The following is a 17,516-nucleotide window of genomic DNA, read 5'->3' as shown; positions in this document are numbered from 1 at the left end:
GGTCATGATCTCAGGGTAGTGAGATTAAACCCCTCTCGGGCTCTGTGCTCAGTGTGGAGTCTACTTAAGATTCTCTCTCTCCCGCTCCCTCTGCTTCTCCCCCAATCACACACCCTCTAAATAAATAAATAAATAAATAAATAAATAGATAACATCTTTTTTTTTAATTACCATTAAAAAAAAAAAAAAAAACAAAAATGGTGGAAATTATTGGAAGGATAAAAAATCATTTCTAAGGCTTCAATTTCCTGTATAAGTTACCAGCGAGAAAAATGCATGGGCAAAACATGTAATCAACCCTGTTAGTATCAAGGGTTCCTACTTCTTAATATAGGCCCTCAAAACTGGAAAAGGAAGTCCTCATTGCACTTTCAACTTTTCATTCATTCCAAATCACTGAAAAATTTACAGAATCACATAAAAATGTCCAATTTCTGTTTTCCTAGATTAAAGTACAGTTTATTAATTCTTTGAATTCTTTAGTTCAATATTTAAGATAAATGAAAATTTGAATTTTAATGTCATTTGGACCTGCCATTTAAAAAAAAAAAAAAAAAGCCTAGGGCCACCCAGCTATACAGATACGAAAGGGAGCTGGCCTTTTGAGTATAGCCCTTCTGATCTCTGAGAGAGCAGTGTGAGAACAAAAATAAGGGGAAGAATGGCAAACATGAAGTACAGACTGACTTCCCCAAGACGTGGCTTGGTTTTCCTCTTTTTACATGTGAAATCCTTCAAGATTCACTAATACAACCTTTAACCAATGGGCTCAACATAGCACTTTATCATACTTCGCCTTCTGTTCTTATTGTTGCTCAGTATCTCTTTTTTTTCTTCACAGTTTTTGAGTGGTTTAATAAAGAAAACACAATGCTTTAAGTGAAAAATACTAAGTATCCTCCTAGCACTATGATAGTTATTATGAGAAACTGTGACTAATAACAACTATGAATACTGAGTACCCGCTAGGAGCCAAGCACTGCCCAAGGTACCTTACTGCATTATCGCAACTGATATTCAAAACTGTATAAGGTAGAAGCTGTATTTCTTGCAACTTACAAATAAGGATAACGAAGGAGGGCTCTGGAAGCCAGGTGCTATGAATTTTTCCTGGGTCCACATACTGGCTCTTCTACTTACAAACTGTCATTGGAGCAAATGACCTAACCTGACTTGTCTGAACTTCAGCCTCCTAATATGTAAAATAGAGATAAAGCCAGGATTCTTCTGAGGGAAAGATCCATAGAAAGCACTTGGTACAAAGCTTAAAACAAAATAAACCCTATCATAAGGGTCTAATATCAAACTAAGCAACCCAGATCAATTCTCATCTATGAAATTTATTTGAATTTAAAGTTGAAGATGTGGGTACCAAAAGAATAACAGGCAACTCCGGGCACCTGCCCACCAATGCTATTCTGCTACATACAGCCAATGTATCTTACTACACTCTCTTCACCCATAAGTACATCCTAAATCCTCCCAGACTCTGATATCCATAGTTGGTCTGTGTTTCCCAATAGTTCAACTGAGTCACTGACAAAAGTCAAAACTGGTATCTGACAAAGTACAGTGTTCTGATATGCAAATTTGGGCAACATTTCCAAACTACTCCTTATAAATAAGGCATGGGTCTATAAAGAAAAGTACAGCAGACACTCAAATTTTACCTACCAGGCCATAATAAAAAAACCTGATGACTTCTTACCTAAATACCCCTCCTCCATACCCAAATATTTAAAATGAAAATTACCAATACAATTTGTATTCATTTAATGTAATTATTTTAATACAGTAGTGTCCTTTGTATGCTATCAATCCGTGTTCCTGCCAGTGTATTGGTGATGTCTTACAGCTCTGAGGATCTTCACTACCCATCCATACAGATGATATGTTTCATAAGGTCTGAGTAATGAGGACCCAATTTTTCAAACACTTCCTGATTGCCTAACACATACCTGGCGCTCAGACCGACACAAGGTAAACACAACACAGTGATTTTGTTGAGGACCTCATAAGAATAAGAAGTAGGGGAAAAATTTTAATTCATCAAAATGCTCTTATGCAAAAGGCTGTCACCACCAATTAGACTGTACGTGGCTTAAGAACTAGGCCGTCAGACGTGAAATGCTGCCAAATTCTGGGCATTTCATCCCTTCCAGGGATGCATTTAAAATATGGCCTTACTTCACCATCCAAATTTAGGGATGTTCCCAGTAGGTGCCAAGGGTAACAAGGTCTCTCTTTACAAAAAGTATTCTTTGCACAGCAGATTCACTTGTAAAATGCTTTTGTTCAAAGGCTAAAGGCATCACTAAGTGGAAAAAATAAAAGTTGATCTTTTTCAGTCTTTAAATTCGGTTTAATGTAAAATGGCTGAAACTGTCTAAAAACTTCTAAGATGTAAGACCCCACCACACAACCAGCCATTTTATTTGGAAAGTGAAACAACACAAAACAAAACAAAAAAAATCCCCACAGGTCCCACTACAACATTTTAATAAACTTGAAAACCAGTAACTACAGTATATTTATCTGTGCAAATTAGAGGATTGGTAACAGAGATTCTCCATTATCAACCCCAAAGAATTGCAGTTATTTGAGTAACAAGAAACTCAGATCCCCTGAATTAGGAATGTGTTGGTTTTGGTTTCTTTATTTCTCCTAAAATTGGCTGAGCCTTTATTCATATCCTCTCTCCTTCGTCTGACCACACCTCTCTCTCTCTTCCTTTCTTCTCCAGAGCCAGGGCTCTGCTCTCTTCCGCATGTGGGGCTGGCAGGCAAGGACCCTTTAACCATGCTCCCTCTAGTGAAATACTTGCAGCCTGTCATGCATACCTCTACTCCAGCAGGGGGAGAACAGTGGAAGGAGGAAACTGAATTCAGCTCAGTAGCTGGCACTGCTCACAACCAAAGGCAAAATTAGAAATAATAAGGATAGCTGCAGAGGTGGAAACTTAAGGATGATGGGTAGTTACCTTTTTAAAGATTTAACCTATACACATATTCATTCTATAAGCTGTGCCAGGTGCCAAGAGATCCAAAATTTTGAGTTCTGAGTTTGCTTTCTTAATCACAAGTGTAAGCTACAGGCGAATTCTCCCAAAGAAACATTCACCAGTAATAGCAAACTGAAGGAAGAGAAAATTTAAAAATACAAAATAATAGGAGCACCTGGGTGGCTTAGTCAGGTTAAGCGTCTGCTGTCAGGTTAAGCGTCTCCCTTCAGCTCAGATCACTGGGATCTTGGGATGAAGCCCTGCACCGGGCTATGCTTCGGACTCCCTGTTAGGTGGGAAGTCAGCTTCTCCCTCTCCCTCTGCAGCCCCCCTGCTTGTGCGCTCTCTCTCACTCTCTCCCAAATAAATAAAATCTTAAAAATAAAAAAATACAAAATACAAATAGTAAGTTTTAACTTTAAACTGAATAAAGACCAAGTGTTCTAGGGACTTAATATTGGCCCATAATTTTAAACTACTGACAAACTTGATTTAAAATCTTCACTTAAAGCCTTTAAGTAGCTAAAAAAGAGAGAGAGAAAGAATAGAAAAATGTTATGGGAAAAAATGGAGAAGTCAGACTAGCATTTAGCTATAAAAAGAAGCTGACTATATAAAGTTCTAGTGCACTGCCTCAGATGCAATAAAATGCAAAGATTAAACACATTGTTAAAAATAATTTCCAAAATCTTTCTACTGATACAGGTTTTACTGACATGACTGTAAATATCACAACCTATGGACCCAGCAGTTAAGAACATGAGTTCTAAAGCCGGTCTGCCCAGGCCGAATCCTTGTGCTACCACATGTGGTGTAATTCTGGGGAAACCATTTAACCTCTCTGTACCTGTTTCCTCATCTATAAAATTAGTAAAACAAGAGTATCTACTTTATGAGGAGAATCAGGAAACCTCACAGTACAAAAGCACCCCGTACGTGTTAGCTATTTTTATTAACACCATGTCTGTCACACAGAAAGTCCCAATTTTAATGGAACCATGCTACTGTGTCAGGTCAGTCTTACAGAATGAAGAATGGTTTTAGTTATGTCAGTCCTCACTCTACCAGTTGTCGGGACTCCCCACTGACCACTGAAGTCAGTAAAAGCTTCTCACCTAGCACTACAAGCCCTCATAAGTTGGTTCCATTTCACCACAACCACAGTGCTCCCTCCAGCAGGTACTCTACAGTCCTGCCAAAATGACCAATCTATAGCTTCAAACATGCTCCGCACTCCAGAGCCCTGGCACCCAGGCTTTGTTCATAAAGATCACTCTATTTATCATATTTTGTGTCTGTTGGTTTAAATCCTACTTGCTCAACCAAGGACCTCCTCAAATACCGTTTCTTTAACAAAATCTTCCCCGATTCCTCACACTTAAGCACAAGAGAACTCATCTCCACCTCTAAATCATGGGATTTCATGGATTGAGGTTAAGAATTCATGCTCAAGGGACGCCTGGGTGGCTCAGTAGATTAAGCTGTTGACTTCGGCTCAGCTCATGATCCCAGGGTCCTGGGATCAAGTCCCACATTGGGCTTCTTGCTCAGTGGGGAGACTGCTTCTCTCTCTGCCTCTGTCTGCCACTCTGCCTGCTTGTGCGGTCTCTCTCTCTCTGACAAGTAAATAAATAAAATCTTTTTTTTTAAGATTTTATTTATTTATTTGATAGACAGAGATCACAAGTAGGCAGAGAGGCAGGCAGAGAGAAGAGGAAGCAGGCTCCCTGCTAACAGAGAGCCCGACTTGGGACTCGATCACAGGACCCTGGGATCATGACCCCAGCAGAAGGCAGAGGCATTAACCCACTGAGCCACCCAGGTGTCCCTAAATAAATAAAATCTTAAAAAAAAAAAAAAAAAAGTTCATGCTCAAAATCAAGGTGGCAAAGAGATATATGCTTAGTCTTCCCAGGGTCAAACGTTTGCATTCCCAACATAAGGGTGTTACTGGGAGTTTAGAATGTACCTACCCACGAACCTGGGATGTGCGGTGGCCAGTTCCCACAGTTAGTCAGCAAAATGCTTTAAGGCTGAACTCTAGGACTAACAATGCAGGTGCGTCAGTGCAAAGGGAAGGAACAACACATCTTCTTCCTTCTTTCCTCAGCAAAGTTCTAGCTCTGAGCAAAGTCCTAGATTCCACAAATTCAACCCCCCTGACTTTTCCCCATTCTTTGTGATCCTGTAGCCATCTGGGTTTGTACTGCTTCCCAAAGGACAGACTGTTCCACAAAGGCTTTCATCCCCTGTCCACCACCAAAATAAAACTTTCCTTTTCTTAGCAAACATAAATGGCATGCAGATTTAACTATTTTTCATTAAATATGTGAATGAATGAATACTGTTTTCTGTCTTCAACCCCTAATCCTAACACATATTCTCTCATACAGAAGGGAGACCTTAACCCCAAAGACTTTATAGATGTGGTGGTCCCTAAACCTGTCTTCCTAGAAACACACCATTACTGCATCCCCATGGCCATTCTGATTTTAAATGCTACAATCTATGAAAGAAGGCAAAGTTTCTGACATTTTAACCTCTTTAACCTTTTATGGATCAATGTAAAAATCTTGAGGACTCTTCACCTTCTACCACAATCTCCTCCCCACCAAACTGCTCCAAGTAAAGGAACTTCAGCAGAGGCAGAACAGAATTGAAACAAAATTGCTACTGAGTCTACCATTGCTACTTTCCAGAACCTCTTGCCTCTCTCCACTTCAGAAAACAGGTATTTTCACAAAGCATTAGGATTTTTCCAAATAGTTTCTGTGGGGGAGTGGCAGTAGAGGACAGCAATCATATGTAAGTGGTTAGTAAGCTAGAATCTGACTTACCAGGTAATTTCTTAAAAACAGAGCCAAATAGATAAATGGGATTTCACCAAAACCATCAAACCTTTGGGCTTCAAAGGACACCTTCAGGAAAATAAAAAGACAACCCACAGGGAGAAAATTTTTGCAAACTGTGTATTCTAATGAGAGACTTGTATCTGGAACGTATAAAGAATTCTTATAATCCACAAACAGGGGGAGGCAAATAACCTAATTTTTAAAACTGGCAAAGGATTTCAACAGACCTTTGTCCAAAAAGATAACACAAATAACCAACAGCAAAGGAAAAGATATCCAATATCATTTTTCATTTCAGGAATACATACATGGGTGAAATAGGTAGCTCAGTGAGTTAAGCGTCTGCCTTCGGCATAGGTCATGATCCTAGAGTCCTGGATCAAGCCCTCATATAAAATCCACAAGAGTTACTGATTCCCACCCATTAGGTTGTCTATTATCAAAACAAAACAGAAAATAATAAGTCTTGGCAAAGATGCAGAAAAACTGGAATTCTTGTATATTGCTGGTAGGAATATAAAATGATACAACCCCTGTGGAAAAGTCTGGCAGTCCTTCCAAAGGTTAAACACAGATTTGCAATAAGATCCTATAATTCTACTTCTAGATATATACTCAAAAGATTTGAAAGCAAGGACTCAAACACAGATTTGTACACCAATATTCATAACAGCATTACTTACAACTAAAAGGTAGAAGCAATCTAAGTGTCCATCAACTGATGGAGGAATAAAATTGTGCATATCCATACAATGGACTATTATTCAGCCACTAAAAGGAGTAAAGTACTAATACATGCTACGACATAGATAAGCCTGAAAAACAAGCTAAGGAAAAGAAGCCTGACACAAAAGGCCATATATTATATGATTTCATTTCTATAAAATATCCAGAATAAGCAAATCTCTACACACAGAAAACAAACAGGTGGCTTTCAGGCCCGAGGGGAGGGGAAAATGAGGAGTTACTACTTGATGCAAATAGGGTCCTCCTTTGGGAGTAATGAAAATGTTTAGACCTATATGGAGGGGACAGTTATACAACACCATGAATACATTAAAGATTATTAAATGGGTAAATCTGTGGTATTTGAATTATATTTCAATTTTTTTTTAAGCCAACATTAAACTTGGAAAATTTCACACAGAATTCCAGATTGACTTCTGAAAAATCTCTATGATCTCACACCACTGCCCACAAGGTCCCTCAGGACAAACATCAGTGGGAGTGAGACATGTCCTGGAGTCTATCTCTGCCACTGCCTAACTCTGGACCTTAACAGGACAGGCTTTGTCTCTGCCTCAGTTAGCTTTTCTATAAAAGGAGGACCATAACAATATCTATACCTCATCTATGCAGTATCATAACAGTATTCTACCTTATCAACTTGTTACAAGGAGTCAACTATGTAATATGCTTAGAATAGCACTTGCTGCATAGTAAGTACTCATTAAGTGTTAGCTAATTTTATATTTTATACTTTATAATCCTCATCCTCTTTGTAATGGGGGTAAATTGCATTTGCTTTTCATTTTTTGTTTGTTTTTACAAATGAAAGTATAGCATATAATGTAGCAGTCCCAAAGAAAGAAGTAGAAAGACAGCCAAGGTAAAATTTTTTAAAAGCAAATTGCAAGGGGACACCTGGGTGGCTCAGTGGGTTAGGCCTCTACCTTAGGCTCAGGTCGTGGTCCCACTGTCCTGGATCAAGCCCTGCGTCAGGCTCTCTGCTCGGCGGGGCGCCTGCTTCCTTCTCTCTCTGCCTGCCTCTCTGCCTACTTGTGATCTCTGCCAAATAAATAAATAAAATCTTAAAAAAAAAAAAAGCAACTTGCAAAGTACTTGCATAATACATGTCTATTTTTGTGAAACAGTAATAGTGATGAGGATGACAAGTCTATGCATAGGAAACAGTCTAGATAATTCTGGACTTATGGAAAACTGGAAGTGAAAGAATGTAATTAAAGGGACTTTTATTAACATACATATTTATATAATGCTGCAATTCTTCCAGCTTTATTGGAATATAACTGAAATATAACATTATGAAAGTTTAAGATGTGCAAATTTTGATACACCTACTGAAAATGATTACCACAGTAAGGTTAAATGACACATCCCATCTCCTCATATAGTTACTTAAATTTTTTTTTAACAACCTTTTCTAAAACCAGGAACTATAATATGGTTTTTTTTTTTTTTTTAGGAGAACCCCTAAATTCATTTTGTTTGAAGCCTTTGTATGATTGTCACAAAATTTTACCAAGTAAATAACAGTTATCACAGATTGGTAAGACCAGAAGCCATTTACTTTGCTTTGAAACACAGAAGCGGGGATTCCCAAAACACCAACCTCTCTTTAGTCTCATTCTTTCTCATGGAATACATGCTGTTATACTTTACAGCCTCCAGCAGAAGAGATTCTAGCAGGCAACACCTTTCAGTACCTGGCCCAACATCCTTTTTCCAGCTTTACCATCCATCAGTCCCCCTTACAAAGATTCCACTTGAGCTACACAGAACCTAAAATATACATCTCTCAAATGTTTTTCTGTATGCCATTCTTCCCCCGCCCCGACTGAGGTAAAATTCACATAACATAAAATTCACAATTCTAACCACTTTACAGTATACTACGTGGTATTTAGTACATACACAGCATGCTACAACCATCATCACTATGTGGTTCCAGAACATTTTTACAACCCCAAAAGGAAAGCCTGTACCCATTAAGCAGGCACTCCCCATCTCCCATCCCTCCCCAACATCTGTTTTGTCTCAGTAGATTTGCCTATATTAGATATTTCACATAATTAAAACCACACAATATGGGGCCTTTTGTGTCTGGTGTCTTTTCAGTTAGCATAATGTTTTCAAGGTTCATCCATGTTGGAGCAGATATCTGTAATTTATTCCTCTTTACGGCTAAATAATATCCCATTGTGCGGAGGTACCACAATTTATCTGTTCATCAGAGACGGGCATTGGGCTTGTAGCTACCTTTTGGCTATTTCTGCATGCCATTACCTTTCCCTTCCTTCACTTTCACCTCCTAAACAAAGTCAAGCTTTCATGTGAGTTTCAAATTAACTCTTACCCTCCACAATTTAGCCTGTCCCAAAGTTCTCAACCTCTGAATTCCTTCTCCACTTCCATAGGTGAGGGAGCAAACTGTCACCAGATGGCAGAATCCCAAAGGCTTATTTAGGTTTACTCAAACTGTTTTTCTTAAATTAGTTGCTAACATTGAAAAACTCAGGGAAAATAACTAAAGTTGAGTTCAGGTCCCTTAAAAATCTGCCTGGCTGATTCCAATAACCACAGCTGACCTGGTTTTTACCCTTGCCCCTTACAGCCTATCTCAGTATAGCTGCCACAGCACTTCTATTAAAAAAGTCACAGTGGTGCCTGGGTGGCTCTGTCAGTTGAGCGTCTGCCTTGGGCTCAGGTCATGAGACTCAGGAGGTCTGGGTCCTGGGATTGAGCCCCACATCCAGCTCCTTCTTTTCCTCTTCCTTTGCCTGCCACACCCTGTAAGCATGTGTGTGCTCTACCTCTCTGTCAAATAAACAAACAAAATCTTAAAAAAGAAAGAAAGAAAGAAGGAAAGAAAGAAAGAAAAAACAGAAGTCAGATCAAGTCATTCTTCTACTCAAAATCTTCCAGTGGCATCCCACTCCTCCCAGAATAAAAGGGCCGAGGGATGGCCTTTAAGGCTGTACTCACTGGTCTTGTACCTATCTGATCTTATTTCCTACCATTCTCTTGCCTGCTAAAGCAGCTCTGACTCTCACCTTTCTCAGAAGGCTCAGGCAGGCTCCTGCTTTAGGCCTTTGCATGTAACAACGTTCGCTCCTTCATCCTTAATGCACAGATCTCACCTTCTCAAAAAACCTATCCTGACCACCCTTATTTAACGCTAAAACTCCACCCCTCATCAGCACACATGATTCTCATTATCCTGACCTGCTTTTTCTAGCCAATTCTCATCATCTAGTATAATGTATTTACTTACTAGATTTTCTATGATCTGTGTCTTTCCATGAAAAAGTAGGTGGCACAATGGCAGGGACTTTTGTCCCTCTGCTTTGCTAATTAATCCCCAATGCCCAGAGAGCACAGCATGACATAGGTAGGCACTCAAACATTTACTGAATGGGTACTGGGCCTATAATCAGTTGGCATGAAAAGGGGCTGCCCTTCAGACTGGCCATAAATTTGACAGTTTCTCACAGTGCTACCTGGCCCATTTCAGTACTCTACCTGTCTGGACTTGAGTTCGTCACACTTCTTGCGGACTTGAGTTTGTTATGCTTCCTCCTTTCCTTCCCCTTGTCATTGACCTTCTGGTATCAAATTAATCTTTCTGTCTGAACACTATTCAAAAAAGAATAAGTCATGGGGTGCCTGGGTGGCTCAGTGGGTTAAGCCTCTGCCTTCGGCTCAGATCATGATCTCAGGGTCCTGGGATCAAGTCCCGCATCGGGTTCTCTGCTTGGCAGGGAACTGCTTCCTCCTCTCTCTCTCTCTCTCTCTCTGCCTGCCTCTCTGCCCACTTGTGATCTCTGTCAAATAAATAAACAAAATCTTAAAAAAAAAAAAAAAGTCATGGGGCACCTGGGTGGCTCAGTGGGTTAAGCCGCTGCCTTCGGCTCAGGTCATGATCTCAGGTTCCTGGGATCGAGTCCCACATCGGGCTCTCTGCTCAGCAGGGAGCCTGCTTCCCTCTCTCTCTCTCTACCTGCCTCTCTGTCTACTGTGATCTCTCTCTGTCAAATAAATAAATAAAATCTTTAAAAAAAAAAAAAAGTCATAACTGTAACCTGTGAAAACCACCTCCTATTCTCTTTTCCTCTTCAAGGACAATCCCTCTGCTCGCAGTTCTAGAAGCTCAGTTGAACAACTACAGACTAAAGAGCTCCTTTAGCATTTCTGTCAAATGTGTTTTCTCTCTACCTCCCTACCTCCCCTCCACCACCACCCTCACCCCCCCTCCCCGACCACCTGTTGCTCACCACCATCTAAGAAACCACTGGTGCTTTCCAGATATTCCACAATGAATGCCATCCTTTGTGATAACTTTGATGATCCCTGAAGGATACCTCTGAAATGCTGGCCTTTCAGCTTTAGGTCAGAAAATTTTAGGTGCCCCTTTTGAGGGCAGAGACTTCAGAGCCATCCTGTCACATGCTCCAAGCACCTAAACAGAACTGCTACATTCTCCCTGAAGCTCCTGTTTCTGTTTGTAAAGTTATCTTTGAGGATGAGTTATTCATGTTGTTCAAAATGTTTCCATCTTTGCTACAGTTGCTTCAGCCTAACTGAAGCACTGCATTTGTTGCCTAAATACACAAGTTGATCAATTTCAGAAGCTGAATGGCCTTTGGTCTTCCCTGTTTGGATCATGCTCAGTTTTATCCCTCAGTGACTCATCTTACATTGCATCTTAAGCTCTAGCTCCCTCATTCCTCTCAGGAGTAGATAGGAAAATGGATTTTTTGTTTTAATAAAAATTCCTCCAGGACTTTTTCCTCTTTTTCATACTATGTGAAACTTACCACCCTCCTCTCCTAATATTAAATGCACAAAGGCAAATACATAGTGAGAAACTCAATTAATAGTGACGGTTATTGGGGTGCCTGGGTGGCTCAGTGGGTTAAGCCTCTGCTTTTGGCTGAGGTCATGATCTCAGGGTCCTGGGATTGAGCCCCGCATCGGGCTCTCTGCTCAACGGGGAGCTTGCTTCCCCCTCTCTCTCTGCCTGCCTCTCTGCCTACTTGTGATCTCTGTCAAATAAATAAAATAAAATCTTTAAAAAGAAAATAGTGACTATTATTTTTGTAGTGATCTGGGACTGCCCACGAGCACACAGCGCCTGGCAGTCTAGGCAAAGGCTCTGGGCCCAGAGCGTGTGTCTGAAGAACTCCTGCTTCTTTTAAAATTCGCTTAGGATCTTCCCTGCTCTGAGCAGCTGGGTCAACATTGTTTGAAGAGAGAAGAAAACAGGAGTGAGGGAAAGTGGAACTGAACAGAAACATAAGAGCACGTCTTTGAACCAATTCCTAGGAAAAGGTGGAGAGAGATGGACAGTGGGAGATGGTCCTATCTCCGAAGTCTTCCTACAGTGTTAATAAGTTGGGGATGGTCATTTAGTACACTTTTTCTTTTGACACACAGCAAATAATACTGTACTCTTAAATTCAGTGTCATTTCCTATTACAAGATCATATTCAGGGTTATACTGGAGATCTTACTCAGATACCCTGAGTTTTAAAAATTATCATCCTTTGGTAAAAATCTAACTCTGTTATAATCAGAAGCATTGCATTTATTCGGCTGTGCTATGTTGGGACAGCCAGTTACCTTTTCTTTGGAGGGCAGGCCAAAAATTCTGATTGATTCACCAGTGGATCTTCATCTGCTGTGATTGTGGAAGCTCTTTCTTCTTAATTCTGTTTAGATCTACAAAAATAGAAAAGGAAAAAAAGGATGAAACAATGGATAAAGCTAGTCAGGAATCTAAAATCTGATTTGCTGCCAGATGTTCCGAAATTATTATAACTCTCTTGAAATGTCGAAGTGTTAAAATTAGAGGCACTTTACCAATTTTCTAACAAATGCAATTCATTTTTTTTTCTTTTTACAGTGAATTTAACTGGCTATATTTACAATAACCTAAGAACAAATGACTATTCAATGTGTACATAGAGGCAGCCTCCTGGGGCTTAAAATCATTGTGTATAATTTGCCACTAATGACTTTTCACTTAATTTTTGAAATGGTTATTCAGAGAGCCTGCTCCTATGAAACCTGTCAGTATCACAAATTTAAAACACACACTGAATGAGATTATTATTTGGAGAGCTCACTCAGTCCTTTATTATTCAGCAATTCAAAAAAGTAATTCATAACACTACAAATAGAAAACAAAAACTCAATTAAGCCATCCTCCTAAAAAGCACAAGGGAATTATGTGTTCCATCATGCACGTATTTCCATAGATATGCGTACATATATATTGCAAGTAGAATGTGGTTACTATTAAAATTAACTCAGAGAAGAGCACTGAGTTAAGAAGTCAAGGGACCGGAGGTTAACAAACCAGAGTTAGAAATTAAGCCAGTTTTCAAGTCAGACAGGCAGCACAAGAGAAAACAGCAAATACAGGTAATGACACAGCTTCGAAGCAGATGCTCTCAGGGTGTAAAGCATAAGGCAAGCTGATTTCATATGAAAAATTCACTATTAACATATTTCTCTTCCTATAATCCTCAAAAGCTATATACCAAGGCTAGATGGCAAGAAGATTGTTTTGCTTAACTTCCACTCTAAGAGAGTAAGCCAAAATTTTCTATGGTCTGAGACGCTAATAAAGCAACTCTAAAAGTCAGGAGCTGAAATTCTATACCATGTTTTGAACATTTATTCATAATTATCTTTACTGGCTCTTTAAGTTATCCTGGACCATATCCTTTCCCTCTTCCTTTTAAAAACAGTTTCAGTTTCATCCATCCACAAAATGTTATTCAGTAATGTAAGCATTCATAATCACTCCTCCAATTGTTATAAGCCAGTTGTTTGTCTTCCTTGGATTTCTAATTCCTTCCTAGTCTCCTATCTTTTAGAATTTTTCTCTTATTTCCATTTTAGTGTTCTTTTTCTGCCTTATTTCCAATAAAAGCCACTATCTTGCTTAACATGTCTTTCCTGAGCCAAAATTCATTTCTCTGCATCTTAAATACTTTACAGCTATGCAAAATCACTCAAAGGAAGCTACAAATTACCAGGATAGAGACAGCCAATAAAGATGTTATGTTAGAGATAACCATTCGGCCCACTGACAGTGATTCCTTCAGAGTAGACTAGAGGTGGAACAACACTGGCATCAGATTAAACTCTGTGCTTGCTAGCATGAATTCACTGGGTCAAGCTTTTTTTCCATTTTCCATCAGGATACTCCAGCCATATCCCCAAAGTACCCAAGGAAGTCATCAGATTTTGGGTGCCATGAAATCGTCCCCAAGACAGCATTTACCTTTAAAAGAATTCACCATTTACTGGCCTGCATGCCTCAAAAATGCTTTAAAGGAAATTCTATTCTTAGAGGAAAAAAGGTAGTGGCAGTTACTAAAAATAAGCATTTAAAAATAGCAAGTTCTCTTAGAACAGGGGGCAGAAAGGCAATTATCCTATGTTTGTATATGTTCTTTTTTATCTTCACAAGAACACTGTACTCAAAAGAGCTCTTGTTATGGTCCCCATTTTACTAGAAAGGAAACAAACTGAGAGAGATCATAATTTGCTCAAGATTGCCCAATAAATAAATGGTTTGGAATTGGAACTAGAGGGAGGCTTTTGATGTTATTTAGCTCCCTTGTTACCAAACTGCCTAAACAGTGACTTAATTTTGTTTTGCAAAGACAAAGATATATTGTTAAAAGGTAGACTGTAAAGCATTTTCTAAGAACAGGAAAAAAACTGGACAGATTTTACTCATTTACCAGCTAAAATGTAACAAACGTTCAATAAATATAATTTTTAATAAGATAGTTTTTAAAAGACAGGCAGTGAGAGATGGGAGAGAAGGAAATAAAAAAGATACAGGAATGCCTGAGTAGCTCAGGCAGTTAAGCATCTGACTCTTGGTTTGGCTCAGGTCATGATCTCAGGGTCTTGGGATCAAGCAGAGCTTACATCGGGCTATGCACTCAACAGGAGAATATGCTTGAGATTCTCTCTCTCTCTAAGTAGGTAAATCTTAAAAAAAGAAAAAGAAAAAAAACTATAACTTGAATTTCTCCAAAGTTCTGAGAGAAGCATACATTTATTTATTTTTTTGGGGGGGGTAGGCAAGATTGTAGAAGATGCCCTTCTTCTCTAGAGGAGCTGCCTAGCCCATGGTGATCCTTTTTCCTAAGTACTATGTAATTCTCAACTCTCTGCCACATGATATTTGTATTATGTGATCCCAAACTCCTCCTCTGCTTTGGCCAAAGGACACATGACCCAAACTGAGATACTCCATTTGGTCTCCTTGGAATTAGAATTTGGAATGAAGAGGTTCTGCTCTGGGCTCGACTGTAAGCTACTCCCACGTACTCTCAGTCTATAAGAAAAAGTCGGTAAGCAAAGAGAAAAAACATGCTGCTCAGAGAGAATCCAACGTAGGAGGCCACGAAATCCCAGAAGAGAGAAAGAGAAGAAGTTTCTGTTGTTGGGGGGAAGGTGGGGCTGTTCTTGGACTTTCCCGTCCCAGGTACAGTCCTCCAGAGGCCCAAAGCATTTCCTTCCCCAAGGGTTTAAGAATCCCACAGACCTGTAAAGTAGATGGCTCCTCTCTTCTCAGCTTAAATGTTAACTGATTCTTGATAAGTGCACCAAAAATTACCTCGCTCAAGACAGTGAAAACTTTTGTTTTAAGAAGGGCAGATATCACCAGAATTTGTTGTAAAAAGAGGTTCTGTGAAATGCTCAAGGGTTCAGAAAAATTCTCTCATCTTTAAATAGAGAAAAGCCCACACTGTTAGGTGAGCAATGTTATATCAACCTTTATGGGGAAAAGGACTTATTTTCTAGGAGAACATTTTTATGTAATTTTAAGACTCTGAGAGCCTCACTGTAATTATTTATTATACAGTCGAGTCTGTCAAAATTAAACAAAAATGCAATAACCATGATAGTGGAAAGAAAACCAGGCTAAACTGAGTCAGTCTTGTATTGAAGCATACCAATACGAACTTTCTTTTTATTTCTTAAACCTTCTTAAAATCTAGAAGCTTGAACACCTAGGTACCTACCTTGGTGCTTGGAGAGGGCATGAAAGGGAAGAGAACAGGGTAGAGAGGGCCCTGCAAGGAGGGCAAGACAAGTTCTAACCGGATCCTCTATCTTCCAAGTTGGAGCTGAGGGAAGGCTGGCTCCAATGTGCCCATTCTATGCATGGAAAGACTGACTAGAAACAGAGGTTTGCCCCCTGTATTTATTCAGTAAAAACATGCAGAGTGTGTGCTCCATGCAAGGTTCCGTGCATGGCACCAGAGCTGACCGTGTATTCAGCTGCGCAGCTTGGCCCTGGGGTTACACATCTTTCTCTCCACTCTCTGATGCCCACTGCAAACAGGTCCACAGGCCTAAAACAGTTCACTTTATGGTCTATGTTACTTTAGTGACCTTAGGGGAAAAAAGGAATCTGTTGCTAACATATAAAAGGTGGGAAATCTCACCAAAAATTCCAAATTTCCTTTTTCTCTTGGAAAGTTAAAAAAAAAAATGTGGCCAGAGGTGGAGCGGGGGGGAGGGGGGCAGCTCTCCTGTCACGGGTTACACCTTGTCACTCACTGGGCATGTTCTTTTCAAAGTTCCCACCTGGCTGCATTACTTGTTTTCCTTATCCACCTATCTCCTGTGTGTCACCTTTAGCCCATGTGATAATCGTCAGGCTCTTCTCCCACATGAAACACCACAGACCAAACATTTTAAAAACAGATTACGTATCACCTGTAATGCTCCAAAAATATGAAGTAATGCGGCCCTGAGTTTACTCATTTTCTTCATTGCTTTCACCCTGACAAGCTTTCTCCCTGGCAAAGCAAATTTAAGAATAAAACGCTACGTTCCACACAACTGGACTTTTCAGTGGTGCGTCTGGGCATCCACCTCTTCAAAGATCAGCTGGAGTTCTCCCACCTCCTGAACTACAGGGTCTAGTCTCAGGGTCACTCCGTTGAACACCAAATGAGAGTATGAAAATGTAACTGCTGAACAGGGAGCTGAAATGACTTCCAGTAAGGACTCCAATAGCTCTGGCCCAGGTTTCCAGAATACATTTTAGTCCCCACAGTTGGTCATAGAGCTTGCTTGACCCTCCGCAAAACTGCGCCTAAGGAGCCTCCACCTTCTGACAGTGCCTGGCACCAGACCATTTCCATAAAAACTCAGCCAGTTCTTTCTTAGGAAAGATTTCAGCGTAGCCATCCCTCACTTCCGTTGACATTTTCGGTCATATGACTCTTCTATCTCAAGCTTCATCTCTCCCAGCCTTCACTGAGGGTAACCCGGCTCTCCCTCTGTTTAGCTGAGGGGTAAGCCATTTGCCCATCAAGTGTGACTACAGTACACTATTTCACCATTAGGTTGAAGGAAAAGCAAAAATATAATAAAAATGTCAATAATTTATGCAAAATACTTGCTCAAGTCAGTAGATTTGCAAGTCAATTACAAAAGCACAGGACAGTAACAGTGGCTGACATTCACTAAGCACTTACTATGTGCCTAGTTTCAACACACAGTAAACCCTTTACGTGTATTCTCTAAACTTAATCCTCCCAGTTCTATAACATAGGAACTTTTACTATCCTTGCTGAGACTTGTGAGATGAGGCCCACAAGGGGTAGAACTGTGGCAGCTGCATACGAAGGTGGAGCTGAAACCCATTCCTTCTACTGCTACCCTGCACGGCAATCCCTACCTCTGTTCCTCCATACCTGCTCTTCCTACCACCCTGAACTACTTCCTTCCTACCTTCCCAGTAACTCACATCCAGCCTCCAAAACAAACTCAAATAAACCTCTTCAGATCATCACACCTACATCCCTAAGTGGGCTTCTTTGAGGCCAGGTCTGCAACATTTCCTCTCTGCATCCCCAGGGCCTGATATTCTAAGT

At 40.1% G+C, this 17,516-nt stretch overlaps 1 protein-coding gene across 4 annotated transcripts in view; it reads right to left on the bottom strand.

The window, feature by feature from the left end:
• The window catches only part of ATXN7 (ataxin 7), a 137,407-nt gene that overhangs the window by 92,471 nt on the left and 27,420 nt on the right, over window positions 1-17,516 (bottom strand). For all 4 annotated transcript variants that reach the window (XR_004281188.1, XM_032324288.1, XM_032324295.1 and 1 more), the window contains exon 2: window positions 12,217-12,315. The gene's annotated coding sequence lies outside the window, so the exon portion shown is untranslated. The remainder of the gene's footprint in view (window positions 1-12,216; window positions 12,316-17,516) is intronic.

Source organism: Mustela erminea, chromosome 1 (assembly GCF_009829155.1).
Source record: "Mustela erminea isolate mMusErm1 chromosome 1, mMusErm1.Pri, whole genome shotgun sequence".
Taxonomy (NCBI): domain Eukaryota; kingdom Metazoa; phylum Chordata; class Mammalia; order Carnivora; family Mustelidae; genus Mustela; species Mustela erminea.
This window is presented reverse-complemented; position numbering and strand designations above follow the sequence as displayed.